Below are 5,244 nucleotides of genomic sequence, written 5' to 3' on the forward strand. Positions count from 1 at the left end.
TATATATATATATATATATATATATATATATAAGTACGGGCGGAGAGGAATTATGTTGGACATTCTTTTTTTCTTCTTTTTTTGAGATGGCGTCTCACTCTGTCACCCAAGCTGGAATGCAGTGGCACCATCTCTGTTCACTTCAACCTCTGCCTCCAGGGTTCAAGCAATTCTCCTGTCTCAGCCTCCCGAGTAGCTGGGATTACAGGCACATGCCACCATGCCTGACTAATTTTTGTATTTTTATTTAGAGACAGGGTTTCACCATGTTGGCCAGGCTGGTCTCGAATTCCTGACCTCAGATGATCCTCCTGCTCGGCCTCCCAAAGTGCTATGATTACAGGTGTGAGCCATCGCGCCCGGCCATGTTGACCATCCTTGTACACAATCTACCCTATCTGCTAAGGGGCTCTAAATGTTTAATAGGAAATGAAAATCTTGGGAAATTTGTGAATCAGAGGACAGGAGCTTGTCTTTTCCTGCCCAAAGATTGGTTCCAGTGATGTGAAAATGTTAGCGCATTTCTAATGATCCAAGTGTTGCAGAACTTACTCTGGGACTCCCAGGACACGGGCTCTGGAAGAACTGACACCATCTGGCCTGTCTTCCCTCCTTCCACAAAAGCTCCCAGTGGAGACCTCTCCCAGCAGCTGCTCTTCACACCTGCTCCTGTGAGGCCTCAGGAAATTTCCTCTTTCCCTGGCTCTCATATATCCAGGAGTTTTATATATATATATATATATATATACACACACACACACACACACACACACACACACACACACACACACACACATACCACCTGTTGGCCAGGCATGGTGGCTGACGCCTATAATCCCAGCACTTTGGGAGGCCAAGTGGTGCAGATCATTTGAGGCCAGGAGTTCACAACCAGTCTGGCCAACATGGTGAAACATCGTCTCGTTTAGTGAAACTAAAAATACAAAAATTAGCTGGGTATGGTGGCGTGCACCTGTAATTCCAGCTACTTGGGAGGCTGAGGCAGGAGAATAGCTTGAACCCGGGAGTTGGAGGCTGCAGTGAGCTGAGATTGCACCACTGCACTCCAGCCTGGGTGAGACAGAAAGAGTCTCTATCTCAGGACAGAAAAACAAACAAATGCAGCACCTGTGGAATAGCCTGGTTAAAGAAATCGCTCTTCGTAGAACCCAGCCTCCTGCAAGTATTCCTTTCTGACTCTTCACTGCTGCCTCTAAGGGTCATCTCAGGTCTCCAGCTTGTGACATCACTACAGCCCGTGCCAAAAGCATTAGACCTGGAGGACTTGGGTTCTGGTCCTATGTATTCTCAGGCCAGTTGCTTTTTTTTATTTTGAAAGCAGATTTAAAATCATGCATAATGCAAACATCCAAAAGGCAACACAGCTCCAATGTTGGTCAATTATGTCTCTGGATTTCCCGTTTTAAATCTGTTAAGTAAAGGAATTGATGAGGACGATGCTTCTCAAAGTTTAATGTACACGTGAGTCACCCGGAAATCTTGTTAGATGTGCAAAATTTCAGACCCCACCTGAGAGAACTGACTCAGCATCTGTGTATTAACAAACGCTCCTGTTCTGCCAGGCACGGTGGCTCACACCTATAACGCCAGCACTTTGGGAAGCCGAGGTGAGTGGATCACCTGAGGTCGGCAGTTCGAGACCAGCCTGACCAACATGAAGAAACCCCATCTTTACTAAAAATACAAAATTAGCCGATGTGGTGGCACATGCCTGTAATCCCAGCTACTCCAGAGGCTAAGGCAGGAGAATTGCTTGAACTCAGGAGGTGGAGGTTGCAGTGAGCCAAGATCATGCTGCTGTACTCCATCCTGGGCAAAAGAGCGAGACTCTGTCTCAAAAAAAAAGAGCAATCAGACAAACAAGAAAAAGACAAAATTCTCCAGCAGAGGATGCTTGTTTTAAAATGCAGATTTAAGGGGGCTAGACGTGGTGGTTCACACCTATAATCCCAGCATTTTGGGAGGCTGAAGTGGGTGGATCACCTGTGGTCAGGAGTTCAAGACCAGCCTGGCCAACACGAGGAAACCCCATCTCTACTAAAAATACAAAACTTAACTGGGCATGGTGACGCATACCTATAATCCCAGATACTTGGGAGACTGATTGCTTGAACCCAGGAGGCAGAGGTTGCAGTGAGCCAAGACAGCACCACTGCACTCCAGCCTGGGTGACAGAGTGAGAATCTGTCTTAAAAAATATATATGCAGATTTAAAATCATGCATAATCCAAACATCCAAAAAGCAGCACAGTTTCAATGTTGGTCAATTTTTCTCTGCAATTTTCTGTATTCATGATAATTGGTTTGTGAGCATTTGTGATCACACTGTATTTAAAATTGTATATTGTAATTTAACATTATACCATGACAACTCTCCATGCCTTAATTCAGTCTCTGTAAGCCTTACTTTAAATGGCTATGTAAATTGCATTAAGCTTATTTATTTAAAGGCAATAGATTGTTTTGTTCTTTTAAATAAAATTACATTGAACTCTTTGTGCACTAAAAATAATAAAATGCAGATTTCTGGACCCTGTGACTTTTCTATTTGTTTTAACACATCATATTAAGAATGTTGTTTAGGCTGGGCATGGTGCCTGTTATTCCAGCACTTAGGGAGGCCGAGGCGGGTGGATCACCTGAGGTCAGGACTTCAAGACCAACCTGGCCAACATGGCCAACATGTGGTGGCATGTGCCTGTAGTCCCAGCCACTCCGGAGGCTGAGGTGGGAGAATCGCTTGAACCTGGGAGGTGGAGATTGCAGTGAGAGCCACTGCACTCCAGCCTGGGCAACAGTGAGACTCCGTCTCAAAAAAAAAAAAAGAATGGTGTTTAACACCAGCTGTGGTGGCTCCCACCTGTAATCCCAGCATTCTGAAGGCCAAGGCAGGCAGATCACTTGAAGCCAGGAGTTCAAGACCAGCCTGGCCAACATAGCAAAACCCTGCCTTTACTAAAAATACAAAGAATTAGCCAGGCATGCCAGCACATACCTGTAATCCCAGCTACTTGGGGGGCTGAGGCATGAGAATCACTTGAACCTGGGAGGTGGAAGTTGCAGTGGGCGGATATTGGACCACTGTACTCCAGCCTGGGTGACAGATTGACTCTGTCTTAAAAAAAAAAAAATAGAGTTTAAGCTGGGTGCAGTGGTGCATGCCTGTAGTCCCCTCTACCTGAGAGGCTGAAGCGGGAGTATTTCTTCTGCCCTGCAGTTCAAGACCAGCCTGGGCAAGACATATTAATAGCAAGACCCCATCCCAAGGGAAGAAAAAAAGAATGGTCTTTAAATATTTACCAGAGGAAAATGGAAGGAGTGTATTCTTGATAAGACATGGACTCTACATGACATTAAAAATTCCTCTGAGGATTGAGTCTTATATCATCTTTATATAATATAAATGTCTGACATCCCACCACCTGTGGCCACAGGGAAGGTTATACTTTATTTTGATGCTCAACCTCCAATATCACAACTCTCCACTGGCTTGATCATAAGAAATGATTTTGCCTCAGATTCTCCCAGCCTTTGATTCTAGGGACCACTGTGCTTCCCAGGTGCCCACCCTCTCTTAGCTGCAGTTGCCACAAAGCATTTGTTGTCTCCTTCCCTTCTCGGTTCCCTTAGGTCCACAGCTGCTGCCTACACCATTTCTGGCAGAAGCCTCACCACGACCCCTGCCCTCCCAAGAAAGCCATGAGCTGTTCCAGGATGCTGCCTTTGGGTCCTGCCAAATTTCCAGTCCTGGGGAGCATTAGATTTAACTTGGCTTTCATGCAGAGGTGAGACAAATGCTTGCCCCTCAACTCTTCCCTCCTGTACCACACTTAATAGGACACACTGCTAACTTAGAACTGTCAGGAGCTTCTTCCCATGGCTGGAGGTAACGTGTGTATCTCACCTTTGCGGAGGCTGGAAAGCTGCTGGATGAGAGGTGAGAGCTGGTTTTGCATCCTAGGGTAGAAGCTCCTTCTGGGCTTGGGGCACTCTGTTCTTCATTCTCTTTGAGGATCTATTCTTGTTCCATTGTGGAAGGCTTGACCAGGGAAGGAAATCAAATCAAGATGCTTCAGACTGAGATGCCAGAATTATATTTCAAATATGAAAACTGGATATATTTTTAGCAGCTCTGTAATTTTGCAGATATATTTTTTAAAGTATATATTTTGGGTTTTTTTTTTTTTGTTCATTTTGGGAGGGAGTCTTGCTCAGTTGCCCAGGCTAGGGTGCAGTGGGGTGATCTGGGCTCACTGCAACCTCTGACACCTGGGTTCAAGCGATTCTCCTGCCTCAGCCTCCCAAGTAGCTGAGATTATAGGCATGTACCACCACACTCGGCTAATTTTTTGTATTTTTAGTAGAGACAAGGTTTTATCATGTTGACCAGGCTAGTCTCAAACTCTCAAGCTCAAGTCATCTGCTTGCTTCAGCCTCCCAGGGTGCTGGGATTACAGCTGTGAGCCACTGTGCCCAGACTACAGTATGTATTTTAACTGGAGTGTCCCTGAAAATTGTTGGAATTTTTTGGGAAGGGGGTCTGTGTGTTGTTGTTGGAGGGAACAGTGTGTGTGTGTTTGTGTGTGTGTGTGTGTGTGTGTGTGCGCGCGCGTGTGTGTGTCTGTGTGTGTGTGTGTGTGAGATTTTTGCTCAGGTATTTTCTTCTGGGATATCATAAGTCCAGAGCTGCTGAAATCCCACACGTGATGTCACTTAAGAATAATAGCTCATGGCTGGGTGTGGTGGCTCATGCCTGTAATCCCAGCACTTTGGGAGGTCGAGGCAGGTGGATCATGAGGTCAGCAGTTTGAAACCAGCCTGGCCGACATGGTGAAACCTTGTTTCTACTAAAAATATTAAATTAGATGGGCATGGTGGCGTGCACCTGTAATCCCAGCTACTTGGGAGGCTGAGGCAGGAGAATTGCTTGAAACAGGAAGGCAGAGGTTTCAGTGAGCCAAGATTGAGCAACTGTACTCCAGCCTGGGCAACAAGAGCAAAACTCCATCTCAAAAAAATGATAATAATAACTCAGACTGGGAGAAATATACTCTCAGCTCTTACAACTGCCTCACCTGGACCATATGGAACCCCACGGCAACACGTAGAAAGGATGGCTATTGCCCACCTTTGATTGACCTACAGTGGAAAAAGAGGCGCCTTGCAGGTATTGGGGGGGGGTGGCAGGCTCCAGCAGGGGGATTACACTCTGTAAAAAGTGAC

The sequence above is a fragment of the Sapajus apella genome, unplaced genomic scaffold (assembly GCF_009761245.1).
Source record: "Sapajus apella isolate SASKATOON/1434 unplaced genomic scaffold, GSC_monkey_1.0 scaffold111, whole genome shotgun sequence".
Lineage (NCBI taxonomy): Eukaryota > Metazoa > Chordata > Mammalia > Primates > Cebidae > Sapajus > Sapajus apella.